This window comes from Saccopteryx bilineata, chromosome X (genome assembly GCF_036850765.1).
Source record: "Saccopteryx bilineata isolate mSacBil1 chromosome X, mSacBil1_pri_phased_curated, whole genome shotgun sequence".
In the NCBI taxonomy this organism is placed as follows: domain Eukaryota; kingdom Metazoa; phylum Chordata; class Mammalia; order Chiroptera; family Emballonuridae; genus Saccopteryx; species Saccopteryx bilineata.
Genome location: NC_089502.1, coordinates 119,617,940 through 119,633,764, shown reverse-complemented (window position 1 = coordinate 119,633,764; position 15,825 = coordinate 119,617,940). Strand labels below are relative to the sequence as shown.

General features: G+C 40.9%; 1 protein-coding gene across 5 annotated transcripts in view; it reads right to left on the bottom strand.

The window, feature by feature from the left end:
• The window catches only part of DMD (dystrophin), a 2,360,554-nt gene that overhangs the window by 1,325,098 nt on the left and 1,019,631 nt on the right, over window positions 1-15,825 (bottom strand). The gene's annotated exons all lie outside the window — the stretch shown is intronic.

Below are 15,825 nucleotides of genomic sequence, written 5' to 3'. Positions count from 1 at the left end.
GCACTACACTGTATGTTCTCCGTCCCGTGTCCAGTCCCCACCCATCGCCAGTCATCCCCTCACGCCCTTCCCCGCCTCCCCTCTCCCAGCCATCTCCACACTGTTACCCATGTCCACGAGGGCTTTCTTGTCCTTTTTTTTTTTGCTCAGTCACCTCCATTGCCCACGCCCCACTCTCTATGTCAGCCTGCTCTCTATATAAGAGTCTGTCTATTTCGCTTGTTAGTTTATTTTGTTCATTCAGTTCCACGTATGAGTGAAATCTTATGGTACCTGTCTTTCTCTTACTGGCTTATTTTACTTAAATACCATATTTCCCCATTTATAAGATGTGCCTTTTTTTTTGGAAAAATTTGGGGTCTAAAAACTGGGTGCATCTTACACAGTGGTTGTAGATTTCTTTTACTTGCATTTCCCGCTTTTTCGCGCTTGTTTTAGTGCTCATTGTTGAAGACAGTGATTCGTCATCAGACACAGATGAGGACAATGTAATGAATAAGAGTTTTGACAATTATGAGGAGTTGTGTGAATTGTATGATGAATAAAACTTGAGTCCAATAACTTTATGTGATACATTTTTTTTTTCAAATTTCGGGTCCCAAAATGAAGGTGCATCTTCTACATGGGGAAATACTCTTTGACTTTTTAGAATCATCAGCCCTGAAGCCCAGTGGTTTCAACATGCCCACTTCTCTCTCACCTCTCTACCACTCTATTTTACAGAGTAGCCCAATCACTCTGTACTCCCTGCATTCTTCATATTGCTTCAAGGCCCTTCTGCCTACCATTAAGTTATATGTCTACTGGTCTCTCTAGCACTAGACTAGACCCTGTGAGTGCAGGGATGCTATCTGTCTTACTTCTATTGGGTTTCCAGAGTTAAGACTTGTGCCTGGCTCATGGTAGATGACAATGTATTTTTGTTGAATAAGTGAAGAAAGTCAAACATATCCCATAAATTAACTGCACAGTTTTTATCTAGTCTGTATTTAAGGGGAAAAAAAATCACAAACCAAAAAGTTATTATGCAATAAAAATATTTTTAAATATTGATTTTCCAAAAACTTTTGCTACAAATGATATACTTGGCTAGTCTTGCTAGTATGAATTGTTTATTTTGCTCATCTGAAATTTCACAGACAATTCAACTGAGCAAATGTATTGAGCTCTTCCATGTAAAAGGATCAATATAGAGAAAGCAAGGCTGGGTGAAGCACAGTTTATTTGTTCATTTTTGAGAAGTTTTAAATTGATTTAATTCTGAATTAAGGGAGTTTGTGGTTTGGAGAACTGGAGGAAAAGATAAAAGTGTGGAAGCCCCAGCTAGATTATAAGAAAGAATATGACGAGGCCATGGCCGATTGGCTCAGTGGTAGAGCATCGACCCAGCATGTTCCAGGTTTAATTCCCAGCCAGGGCACACATGAGACAGGAGAAGCGTCCATCTGTTTCTCTACCCTCCCCCCTCTACTTTCTCTCTATTTCTCTCTTTCTCTCCCACAGCCAAGGCTCCACTGGAGCAAAGCTGGCCCCGGCACTGGGGATGGCTCCATGGCCTCTGCTTCAGGCACTAGAATGGCTCCTGTTGCAATGGAGCATTGCCCCAGATGGGCAGAGCAACGCCACGTAGTGGGATTGCCAGGTGGATCCTGGTCAGACACATGTGGGAATCTGTCTGACTACCTCCCCGCTTCAAACTTCAGAAAAATACAAAAAAAGAATATGATGAGTGATCTAAGCAGTACTGAATCTCTCTAGAAGTTCAGAGAAAGAATGAACCATATATCCTATTTGGTCACAAGCTCAGGAAAGAGATCATGAAGGAAGTGCAATTTGGGGCTTATCTAGTTGAAATGTGAATGACATTCTAGTCAGTAGTTACACATATACAAAAACAGGGAGCATAAGCAGGCATATCTGGCTTTTTATTTTGACATTTTAGAAATGTAGAGAATTAGGGAAAGATGGGTCAAGAAACAGAGGCTGAAGATGTTTAATGACGTGCTTTGAAGGCCCTAAAGGTAATTCAGTAACCAGTGGGAATCTATGACATTAAACAATTATAGAAAATTTCAAATATATAAAATGCAGGAAAATATGACAAAGAGTCCCCATGGACCTGTTTTCCAGTGCCAACTCCAATGAAGTCATGGACAACCTTGTTTCATTATAAGCTCACACATTCAGCTCCTCAGCTGGGCTATTCCTAAACAAGTTGATATAATATTTTATTCTTGAATACTTCAGCAAGTATTTCCAATATATATCAATTCTCCTCAAGGAAAGTACACATAATATCATTACCACACCTACCAACTTAACAAAACTTCATTAATGTAATCAAATATCTAATTGGTATTCATTATTACACTGACTTGAGAAATGAGTTTAAAAAGAAGATGCTAAAAAAAGGGGGGAAGAAAACGCTAAAAAGCAAAAAGAAGAAGATGCTACAAAACTGACAGTATGTTGGACTAGGAAGAGGAAAGGATTGAGTAACTTGCAGGTTTCTGGCACAGAGGTCTGGATGAACCGTTGTGTCACTGAGAAACACGATTTCAGATGCATGAACAGGCTGTGTGTGTGCATGCACGCTGGCGTGTGTATGTGTGTAAGGGACAAGTTCAGTTTTGGACATAATCCTATTGAGAAGTCTTTGGGGTATCAGACTGTACACTCCCAACAGGCAGCTGGCCTCAGATTTTGAGAAGAGGGATGGTATGGCAACTACTGTTGGGCCCGACATATCTCCACATGTCTGCATAGTCTGAGCTTTCTGAGCAAAGAGCGGTGGAGACGGGGTTAAAGGATAACTGAATAGCAAACAGACCTTGAAGTTTATACTAGCGCATTGCTCCAGAGGTTTAGAAACATCTCTCTCCGGAGTGCTTTGTTTATATTCTAAGCTACATTCCAAGAATAATAGACCCCTACCTGCCTCTCTCCCTGGAGATGATTTGCTCACATTCCAGAGCCAAGGCTGGTTTGTTCTCTCTCTCTTTCTCCTTTGTCCTCTCTCACCAGCTTCTCTGTGTAAGCTCTGATGTTCCTAAGTCCCTGATCTGGGCATTTCTCTCCTGTACTGCAACCCCTGTGTGATACACTTCTGGCCCTCACTGCCTTTTCCTGTGGGGATTGGGGCGTGGGAACTGACACAAAGCTGCTCTTGAATAATTAATATATGTTCTGACCCAGAGGTCTCCTGTTTCCCCCCAGATAAATACATATAGGTATAAAAATGTAACAAATACCAATGAACGGAATATTTTTTGCCTACTTCCAAGCAAAACTGGGGAGGGTTTTAATCAGGTATGAGACGGAGACAGGGCTAAATAGAAAGGGGCCCCTGCTGAGCCTGCAGCTTCTCTGAAGGCAGGCTCCGGAGCAAAAGCCACAAGTCTGGTTTGGCGGCAGGACAGTGGTCATGGGTTGGCCCCGGGGCGGGGCGTTCTCCTACCTCATCCCACCACTTCTGACTGTGCTGCATGCAGACTTGTCTTGGGGGAGAGCTAAGCTGTAGAAACAGGGGAAAATGTAGATGTTGGCTGTCAGGAGTAAAAAGTCAATGCTTACAGTGGGAACCTAAAACATTTAAAAAATAAAGACAAAAGCAGCTGTGTTCCCAGGCCTTGCAAATTAGCTAGAAAAAGGGTAAGATGCAACAGTAATTGGTGATGGAAATAATTTCAGAGAGAGAGGAGCTGTTTATAAAATTCCAAGATGTTCTCTTCAAATCTACACCTTGTGATCGAAAGGCTTTATTATTTTTTGGTCAACAAATCGGTTTAAATCAGGGGTAAGAATACTTATCTGACAGCTCCAGTATTAGCATAGGAGAGGACGTGGGGCATGCCAACACAGAAATGGCCTGTGCGAGCATTAATCCGGAGGAGTGCAGGTGAGAGCTGTCTCCTACCCGTGGTATGGACAGAATTGCGCATCACTGTAACATAGATGTTGTTTAGATGGTCAAATTTCTCCGGAAAGGTTTTTAGAGCAAAAAGAGTGATCAAAAACTGTGCCTAAGGATGAAGCTCTGTGGGAAGCAGAGGCAGACGGAATAGATAAATATGCCCAATGAGTAATTCTCATCGGACCAAGAAAAGGAACAGGAGTCAAGTCATTCAAAACCAAGGGAAGAAAGAAGAACAGGAAGGACGCAGGGAGCTGTCAGCAAGTCTAATGTAGCTAGGAACAGGAGAGAAAAGTCAACTTGGGAAACCCAGGGGGTCACTGGTGATCTTACAGAGCAATTTCAGCATTTTCGGAGTGTGAAAATATAAAGCTGCAGAGAGCAGACTGTCCTCCGCTGTCACCCTCCTTCACTACAAAACCGGAAAGAGCACAGTGCTACGCTACGGCTGCACTGATTTGACATAAGACACTTCTTCAGTGAAGAAAGGTTTACTATTAATAAAAAACAAAACTGATAATATAACAGAAACTTTTTAAAAGGGATGGTGGAATCTATAGAACAATACAAATGAACGAATGAAACAGACTCATAGATACGGCGAACAGACTGATGGTTGGAAGAGGTGAGGGTGTAGGGGTCTTGGTGACAAAGGCGAAGTGTCTGAGGCGTACAGAGTGGCAGTTACAAAACAGTCCCGGGGATACAGTGTATCGCACAGGGAATACAGTCACTAACATTGTAAACTGTGTGTGGGGCCAGGTGCGTACTGAAAATATCAGGGGAACACTTTCTAAGTATGTGATTGTCTAACCACTACGCTGTACAACTGAAACTAATACAAAGTACCGATAATATTGAGTGTAAATTATAATTGAAATAAATTTAAAGCAGTTTTGAAAAGATAGAATGGATCTGGTATATGCTAGCAGTGCCTTAAAAGTCACTGCACTCAAACATCCTTCTTACGTCCCTGATTTTTGTTTGTTTGTTTTGTTTTTTAATTCACCTGGCCAAATTTCATGACCATCTTCTGAAGACTCTGAGCCTTGGGTGGAAGATCTGGGGCTATCCCACTGACTTGATCAGGTCTGGTGCTAGGAAGCTGCACCAACATGGCTTCTCTGTCTTGTTTCTTTTACCTCCACTGCCCCGGGCAGCCTAGTTTCCCCACCACTTGCACTGCCGCAACTCAACTCCTAATGATGTAAGACGTGGACGCTGTCTCCCTGTGGCTGCAGCTGCCCCAGGGTAGAGACCCAGGTCTCGAACAAGTTCTTCACTTGATACCAAGCAGCCAGCCTACGGACACGATGCTTACTTACATTCACATTGGGGCACGCAGCCATATTGGTCTGCTTGGGTAGCCCAAACACTTTAAATGAATGGTTGCAATCTCATACGAGAGTAAAATTAAAGAGAAGACAAGGAAGAGCTTCCTCACCAAGATAAAAGTAATCCATTATGGCTTTGGTGTAGTGTGGTATCGAGTGTGTGTGGAGGGAGTGTGCGTGCCTACGTACACGCATACACAAACACAGTCTGTCTCTGAGGATGTGAGCTTGCAAAGCTTCCTGATTTTAACCTAAATCTCTGCAGAGCTCCGAATTCTCTGGAAAGAGGTACAATTGCTCAGAACCGAATTACGGACCATTTTAGCAATGTTGAGCAGCATGTTGCAAAAGCAAGAGGACTTTCTACCTTAGATGAGAAAAGCAAAAAGTGGGGCAGGAGATGTCATAATCCCTGGATATCTAGATAATAGCTTCTTGGTGCATTCTCAGAGAAGGCTGTCTGAACTGGCTGGAGTCCAAGAAATCCTTTTTCTAATTCCTACACGTACCCCTGTCCCTGAGGCATTGCACACAGAAAAATGGTATTACGCACCAAAGAAAATTCTCTAGCAGTTTCCACAGTTTAAAGCCAGAGTTGAGCTCTTTTATAGCTTTTTACAATTTTAGTTGGTCTAGAAATAAGTGATCTTTACAGTTTCTGACCCTCTAAAAATGAAACCGTAGTCCCTGTGGTTGCTATGGTGATAAAAAAAATCCGTAGAATCTATTATTTCCATTTCTACCCCTGAGCAGTTCCTTATCTTACCTGAAAATATTAAGGAAAACTGACGAAGTGCCCACTTTTTAGTCAACTTCGTTCTTAATGTTGACATGGCCCATGTATCGCACTGACCTGCCAACCCCCACTTCAGTTCTGTGAGATGCGTATTGTTAACTACTCTTCCTGCAAAAGGAAATTTTAATTTCTGAAAGGCGCTTGTATGTGAGTTTATAAAATTTTAAGTCCTTAATATTTTAAAATAGCACCCTTACAGCTCTGATTCACAAAAGCAAATAAATACAATAGGACCTTTATTTCAACATTGTTCATACAAAAAAAAATTAGATAGTGAAGTAATTTTCACAATTGAAAGATGAAGTCTGGATATGTAAGACAAAGAAAAATAAAATAAAAGACTATGAACTAGGCTCCTTTAATTCGTATTTCTAGTTGAAAAGTTTATTGTTTAAATAAGAGCTCATTGATAACATAGACAATAATGTAGGCCTCAAATATGAGATAACTAATACTTTAAACAGGGTTTCCCTGTAAAAAGAGAATCAGTTTTAAAGGGGGTTCATAAAACAAGCAATCTGAAGCTAAAATGCAATTTCTGTCAAGATACCAATGGCATATTTCACAGAACTAGAATAGTACAAACATTTATTTGGAAGCACAAAAGACCCCCGAATAGCAATCTTGAGAAAGAAGAACAATGTTGGAGGAATCATGCTACTTTATAATACTCTATACTACAAGGAAATAGTATTCAAAACAGCCTGGTACTGGCATAAAAACAGACATACAGACCAATGGAACAGAATAGGGAACCCACAAATCAACCTATGCTGTTTTGGTGAATTAATTTGTGACAAAGGAGGCAAAAATATACAATGGGACAAACATGGGATATTCAATAAGTGTTGTTGGAAATATTAAACAGATATATGTAAAAAAATAAAACTAGACTACCTTCTTATAGCATACACAAGAATAAACTCAAAATGGAATAAAGACTTAAATGTAAGACTTGAAACCATAAAAATCCTAGAAGAAAACATAGGTAGTAAAACCTCAGACATTTCCTGAGCAAAATTTTTTCTGATATATCTCCTTAGGCAAGGTTACAAAAGAAAAAATAAACAAATTGGACTATCAACCTAAAAAATGTTTGCATAGCAAAGAAAACCATCAAGAAATTGAAAAGAATCCACTGAATGGGAGAAGGTATTTGCTGATACATCTGGTAAGGGACTGATATTCAAAATTTATAAAGAACTTAAAAAACTCAACACCAAAAAACGAGCAATCTGGCCCTGGTCAGTTGGCTCAGTTGGCAGAGCGTTGGCCTGGCATGCAGATGTCCCAGGTTTGATCCCCAGTCATGGCACACAGGAGAAGTGACCATCTGCTTCTCTTCCCCTCTCTCTCCCCTTCTCTGTTCCACTCCTGTAGCTAGTGGCTCTGTTGGTCCGAGTGTTGGCCCCAGACAGGGGTTGCAGGGTGGATCCTGGTTGGGGCGCATGTGGGAGTCTGTCTCTCTATCTATCCTCCTCTCACTTAAAAAAAAATAAAAATGGGCAAAGGACCTGAATAGACACCTTTCTAAAGAGGACATACAAATGACAAATAGACATATGAAAAGATGTTCAATGTCACTAACCATTAGGAAAGTGCAAATTAAAACCAAATGAGATATCACCTCACACCTGTCAGAATGGCACTCATCAATAAATCAACAAACAACAAGTGTTGGCGAGGATGTGGAGAAAAGGGAACCCTCCTGCTCTGCTGGTGGGAATGCAGACTGGTGCAGCCACTGTAAAGCAGTATGGAGATTCCTCAAAAAATTAAAAACAGGACTGCCTTATAACCCAGTGATCCTACTTCTAGTAATTTATCAAAAGAGACCTGAAACACTAATTCCAAAGAATATATGTACACTCTGTCAATCGAAGCATTATTTACAATAGCCAAGATCTGGAAGCAGCCCAAGTATCCACCAATAGATGAGTGGATAAAAAAAGCTATGGTACAGTTATACAATAGACTACCACTTGGCCCTAAAAAAGAAGAAAGCCTTGCCTTTTGTGACCACAAGGATGGACCTGGACAGTATTATGCTTAGTGAAATAGCCAGTCAGAGAAAGACAAGTACTATACGATTTCATTCACATGGGGAATCTAAGGAACAAAATGAACTCACAAGCAAGACAGAGACAGACTCATAGATAGAGAGCAGGAGCTTCCTGAGGGGATAGAGGGATTGAGTCCCCACCCAAAAAAAGAGGAAAAATTAATGGAAACCAACAACAGTTTGGTGACTGCCAGGGAGGTGATGGTAGAGGGCAGATAAATAGTGATGGATGAGATTTGATTTGGGGCAGTGAACACACAATACGGTGTACTGATTATGTGTTATAAAACAGTGCACCTGAAATCTGTATAATTTTATTAACCAGTGTCACCACAATAAATTCAATAGAAAGGAAAAAGAAAGTTTGTTCATTAAATAGGAGCCTTCACTGGGCTAAAAAGAGAAACTAGAGACTATAGACAATTTATCTAGGAAACCAAACAATGGACTCATTTGCCAATTAATCAGGTTTAAATAAAGATCTCAAGTAACTTTTTTTTTGTGACAGGGATAGAGAGAAAGACAGAAAGAAGGACAGACAGACAGGAAGGGAGAGAGATGAAAAACATCAATTCTTCATTGCGACACCTTAGTTGTTCATTGATTGCTTTCTCACATGTGCCTTGACTAGGGGGCTACAGCAGACTGAGTGACCCCTTGCTCAAGCCAGTGACCTTTGGGCTCAAGACTTTGGGCTCAAGCCAGTGATCATGGGGTCATGCCTATGATCCCACACTAAAGCCGACGACCCTGCACTCAAGTCAGGTGAGCCTGTGCTCAAGCCAGTGACCTTGGGGTCTCGAACCTAGGTTCCCTGTGTCCCAGTCCAATGTTCTATCCACTGTGCTACCACCTGGTCAGGCTCAAGTAACTCTTAATTTAACTATGCTCTGGTCTTTATTATAACAGGCAGATTTCTGCTAGTTTTTTTTCCATTTAATGTACAGTGACAACTACTCCTTGATGTCAGAATGTTTCATTACAGAGCACACCTTTGCCAACCTAAATGGCAAATCTATTTGTAGGAATGTCAAAATAGATACCGTAGAAACTGAACAATGCTGGAGTCCATTGATCAGGTACAGTAATATCTGAGATAAACTGAACTTACTGTTAATCACTTCGGATAAAAATAAACTTAGAACTTATTGTTGTTGTTTTTTAATTTTTCCACTGATTTGAGAGAGAGAGAGAGAGCAAGGGAGGGAGAAAGGAAGTGAAGAAGGGAGGGAGGGAAGGGAGCGAAGCATCAACAGGCCGTTCCGCCTCATTGCTACATTTCCCTGTGCACTCCTTATAAGCTTCTCATCTGTCCCTGACCGGGGACGGAACCTACAACCTCAGCACATTGGGACGATGTTTTAACCACTGAGCCACCCTGTCAGGGCCTGACTGAATTTGTGATGTCCTTTCTTACCTATTGCTAAGTACTTTGTTTCAAAAAGACCATGAAACATGCCAGCATTATTTCTGTTGTACCTTCTCTGTAGTCCTGAAAATAAATGGGCATCTCACAACAATAAAATATAAAACTCAATTCAGCAGTCGCTTACAATTCAGCATATAATTAAGAAAATGAGGATGTCTATAACTAACAGGCGCCTTTAGGCCTGTGGTAAACCAAGGAAGCTCAAACACACCTTCACGAGTTTGAAACTCTTTATCAAGGTAGGATTTTTAATAATACGTTGATCTCAGGATGCGTATATAAACGATCATCTGCAATTTTGTCTTTTATTTTCAAGTTAGCAATAAAATATTTTAAAAGTATTTACAAAATATTGATTTCAAATTTTGCTAATGTTCCTTTAGTAAAAATGTTTCATTAAAGAAGAAAAACTGTCTTAAATTGAAATAGTATCATTCTAGAGATATAAAAAACATAAGTTAAAATTTAATATAATGTGAAATTGACTGTTCAGTGTATTTTTCCCCTAAAAGTGCCTTCCATATTTCAATGATATTCTGGTTTGAAGTAGATTAAAATTCATTTTTTGGGGGAAAAAACTATAAAATTGCTTTCTAGTGATTCCTCGGTTTTCATTTCTCAGTGACTCATGAGAGCAGATGGCTATAAACACCTGTAAATCACTTTGTTTTTACTGTATTTATTTCTGAAGGAAATTTCTTTTCATCACTTCTCTTATAGCATTTGCAATGCATCTTCTCCATACCTCCCTAATCTTACCTAGTTCTGCTATGTCCCGGGTTTTTCCCTGCTTCTCCGTCTTCACTAACTCAACAAGGATCTTCTGAAATCTACCATGTGCCTGTTATTTTCTGTGCACTGGGGATATAATAATGAGCCAGAAAGACTAAGTCCTCCTGTGATTGTTAGCCTACAAAGACTCTGCTGTAGCCCTAAGCGGAGTTAGTCATTAAATGACTTGGTCTCTACATCTGCTGGATGTCCCCTCTGTTGGACATGGTCAACAATGTGTCTGTAACATCATCCTGGCATCTTGCTTGTCCTGTTTTCCACCTCCATCAATAAGATCCACTTGTGTCAAGGTGACATTTAGGTCATGGAGCAGCTAAGATTGTCTACAGAGGTGAGGTTATAGGAATGAGGGCTGGGAAAGGAACATAACAAAAGACCCATATTTTGCCTGACCAGGCAGTGGCACAGTGGATAGAGTGTCTGACAAGGATGTGGAGGACCCAGGCTCAAGACCCCGAGGTCGCCAGCTTGAGCATGGGTTCATCTGGTTTGAGCAAGGGGTTTCTTGGTCTGCTGTAGCTCCTGGTCAAGGCACATACGAGAAACCAATAAATGAACTAAGGAGCCGCAATGAAGAATTGATGTTTCTCATCTCTCTCCCGTCCTGTCTGTCTGTCCCTATATGTCCCTCTCTCTGACTCTCTCTGTCTCTACCACAAAAAAAGACCCATATTTTGTGAGCAAGTGTGGAAGAAGAGCCAACAAACTACTTCCAATGGTTCCCAAATATATATCTCTTGCCCTGCCTGGTGGGCTCAGTGATAAGAGCATTAGCCCGGTGTGTGGATGTCCTGGGTTCGATTCCCAATCAGAACACACAGGAGAAGCATCCATCTGCTTCTCAACCCCTTCCCTTCTCTTTCTCCTCTTCCTTTCTTTCTCTATTTCCCCCTCCCACAGTCATGGCTCAACTGAATCAAGTGCATCAGCCCTGGGCACTGAAGATGGCTCCGTGGAGCCTTTACCTCAGGTGCTAAAAACAGCTTGGTTGTGAGCATGGCCCTAGATGGGCAGAGCATCAACCCCAGACAGGAGTTGCCGAGTTAATACTAGTCAAGGCACATACAGGAGTCTGTCTTTCTATCTCCCCTCCCATTACTTGGAAAAGAAGAAAAAAAAAAGAGAGAGTCTCTCCTGAACTCTGACATATACATCCAACTATTTCTTTGAGGACTATCCGGATGTCTAATAAACACCTCAAGGTTAACAACATATCAAAACTAAACTGATACAAACTTTGTACCCTAACCTGATCCTCCTGCAATTTTCCACATTCTGTAGCTAACGGCAGCTCCATTCTTTCAGTTGTTCATTTTAAAATTCTTAGTGTTATCCTTGAATCCTCTCTCTACCAACCCACCTGCAATTGGCCACCAAATCCTATGGGCTCTACCTTTAGAATATATCCAGAAATTGACCACACCAGCACATTGATCCAAACTATAGTCTATGCTTGGGTACTTTGGAATATGAGTTTAATAACAGTGATTTCTTCACAGGGTTGTGGTGATTACCATATGAGTTACCACAGGTAACAAATTTAGAACATGCCCTGGCACATAATAAATATGTGGTATTTCTTTTTTTTTTTTTTTGTATTTTTCTGAAGCTGGAAACGGGGAGAGACAGTCAGACAGACTCCCGCATGCGCCCCACCGGGATCCACCTGGCACGCCCACCAGGGGTGACGCTCTGCCCACCAGGGGGCAACGCTCTGCCCCTCTGGGGCATCTCTGTTGTGACCAGAGCCACTCTAGCGCCTGGGGCAGAGGCCAAGGAGCCATCCCCAGCGCCGGGCCATCTTTGCTCCAATGGAGCCTTGGCTGCAGGAGGGGAAGAGAGAGACAGAGAGGAAGGAGGGGGGGGCTGGAGAAGCAAATGGGCGCTTCTCCTGTGTGCCCTGGCTGGGAATCGAACCCGGGTCCCCCGCACGCCAGGCCGACGCTCTACCGCTGAGCCAACCGGCCAGGGCTGGTATTTCTTAGTAATGTCCAAATTCCAACTATATTCAAAACATAAATACTCAAGGGCTTTCTCCTCTATAAAATTATTCTTAGTTTTGGCCTTCTACATTGCCTTCTCCATAAATTCGGTTCCATTAATGTCTTAAGCTATATATTTTGGATATATTATTTCTTTCCTACATTTACTACTTTCTACCTTGTATGTACAACACAGAATAAGTGCTGGCGAGGATGTGGAGAAAAGGGAACCCTCCTGCACTGCTGGTGGGAATGCAGACCGGTGCAGCCACTATGGAAAACAGTATGGAGCTTCCTCAAAAAACTGAAAATCAAACTGCCTTTTGACCCAGCTATCCCACTTTTAGGAATATACCCCAAGGACATCATAGAACGGCTCCAAAAGGAGAAATGCACCCCCATGTTTGTGGCAGCATTGTTCACAATAGCGAAGATCTGGAAACAGCCCAAGTGTCCATCAGAGGACGAGTGGATTAAAAAGCTTTGGTACATATATACTATGGAATACTACTCAGCCATAAGAAATGATGACATCGGATCATTTACAATAACATGGATGGACCTTGATAATATTATATGGAGTGAAATAAGTAAATCAGAAAAAAAACTAAGAACTATATGAATCCATACATAGAAGGGACATAAAAATGAGACTCAGAGACATGAACAAGAATGTGATGGCAACAGGGGTGGGGGGTGGGGGGAGGGGGGAGGGGGCGAAGAAGGAGAGAGGGGTTGGGGGAGGGGAGGGGCACAAAGAAAACCAGATAGAAGGTGACAGAAGACAATTTAACTTTGGGGGAGGGATATACAGCTCAATCAAATGTCAAAATAATCTAGACATGTTTTCTCTCAACATATATACCCTGATTTATCAATGTCACTGCATTAAATTTAATAAATAAATTTTGAAAAATGTTCTTTTCAATTAATATTACAAATCACCAGAGTGCAGGGGTCATGTCTTATGTTTCTTTTAGAGTGTTAAGCACAGCATTCAGGCCTTAATAAGTATTTGTTGTTTTGAAGTGAAAAACTGTGTTGAAGCTCTGAATCTTAACTTGCTTATAAAAATCCAGCGTGAACTGGATCACTGACACCAACTGTTACATTGTTCCTCACCCACTGAGGTATGCATTCAGGCTCCCATAGATGTTATAAGCTATTCAGCTACCTCCCTGTTTATTCTATTTTACTGGTTCTTTGGCTTTTTGAGTAGAGAGTGGAATAACAGTCCATCTGCATTTCCTGGCGAAGTTTCTCCATGATTTCCTCTCAGTGACTCAGATACCTAACAACAAAGTCCTTTAATCAGAGATTATGTCTGTCCACGCTTCCCAAATGCCACAGAACGCCAACAGAAACAAAAAGAACCAGGCAAACCTGCACTTCACTGCTCCAAGTGTTCCTCAAAAACACTCTAGACCCAAAGCGCCAACTAAACTGCAAATGATTTCACAAGTCATTTTGCATTCGCTACAGTTTGTTTTGGACTGCGCACACTTTAGTAAAATCGTTTACTAAAAAAAATCTCCGTAGAAAATTTGGCTCTTACACATGGTAATGGAGACTGTAAATGCAAATGCCTTTTTCTTCATTAAAAATTAGACATGTGGTATGCTATGTTTCCAATTTCTTTAGAACCGGGATATATTTCTAAGTCTTATGCAGCTAAACAGAGAAGGGGCAGGTAGGTTTTATGGGGAAAACACGGGGAAACCTACAAACTGATTAGCACTGAGTAATGGAATTGAAAATGTGACCAGGATGGCTTTCTTCCCTCTTTTCCCTTAACACGGGGTGCTTGGGTTACAATAGTCCCAACATACATACAACGTTTCGAGTTTATGATGCTCACTCCCATCAAAACTTACAAAAATTGAGACATGTGTGTTTTGGCTTATGCCATTAGCACCGTACTTATGGACTACGTGGGCAAACTGGTTTGGCTGCAAGCAGAGGAAGAAACACAGTAACACAGCATGTTCGTGTTGTTATGTTCTACATTATGATTTTACAACTGTGTTAGGATAGGTAAGTGACTTAGGCTACGGTGTGTTTCAACCCACACCAAAATCAGGTTATGTCACTGTCATAGGAACTGAACTGTGTCGTAACCTGAGGACCCCCTGTATGCTCCTTTTTTTTCTGTTTCAATGCACAACCCCTTATTTTTCTGATAAAGAGTGAAAATCCACTATGAGTGATCAGTAAGTTCATAAATTACTAGCAAATGAGACAGAATGTAATTGAGTCTTTACAAATTAATACAGATGGCAGTACAAGGGTTTGGAAAAACAGGAAACATATTTGGTAATATTTTACCTATTTTATGAATGATTCATGCTGTTAATGCAGGGAGAGCATGCTTGCCATCACTGTGTTTTACATGAGAGATGGAAAAGCAAAAATTGCTTCATGTAATCATTCCGAACCTAAATGCACAGTTAAGGAAAACAAAACAAAACAAAAACCACGATATAGGAGTAGGACCCTAACATTCAACCTTATTTCCTGTCCTGATTGGAAGTTCTATAAACTTTTTTTTTTGAAGCAGAGACAGAAAGAGGGACAGATAGGGCAGACATACAGGAAAAGAGAGAGAAGCATCAATTCTTTGTTGTGTCACCTTAGTTGTTCATTGATTGCTTTCTCATACATGCCTTGCCAGGGGGCTACAGCAGAGCGAGTGACCCCTTGCTCAAGCCAGTGACTTTGGGTTCAAGCTGGTGAGCTTTGTTCAAAGCTGATGAGCTGTCTACGGCAACACCACCCTTTACGCACCCCGTCTCGCCTGATCTCAGAAGCTAAGCAGGGTTGGGCCTGGTTAGTACTTGGATGGGAAACCAGATGAGCCCTCGCTCAAGCCAGTGACCTCAGGTTTCAAACCTAGGTCCTCTGTGTTCCAGTCTGGTGCTCTATCCATTGCATGACCACCTGGTCAGGCCCGATGAACTTTCTTAATAATGAGAACATCCTTTAATCTTTTGTCTAAGTTTTGGCAAATTAAATGTGGAATTGGTAAATTGTGGGGTCCATTAAGTATATGTGATTTACAATACAAAGTTCTTGATTTTTTCCCCCTTGAATGTTTAATGGTACATATTAGAATTCAGAAATAAGCAGACTTGGGTAAAAATCATTGTATGGAACTATATGCAATTGCTAATATTTGAACATTTTGATCTACATAAAGTTAATTCACTGGGTTCAACTGAATGTTTTGATAGCATAAATAACATGTTGTTATAGTGTTAATACCATTCATGCTCATAATTAACAATTTAAGCAGGAAAATAAATAACAGACTGGTTTTTTTCTAAATATCACAAGAAACACAACAAATAACAAAAATAATTTTCAAACTACAAACAAAAAGAAAGAAAAAACCACTACCGATTAAACCATTTTTCACTTAGAGTTTCAATGCTTGTAAATGTTTTAAGATACTGTTCTATACTTAGAATACAAAATTTTAAGTACTGAAATAGAATTGGAAATAAAACAATTCAACATA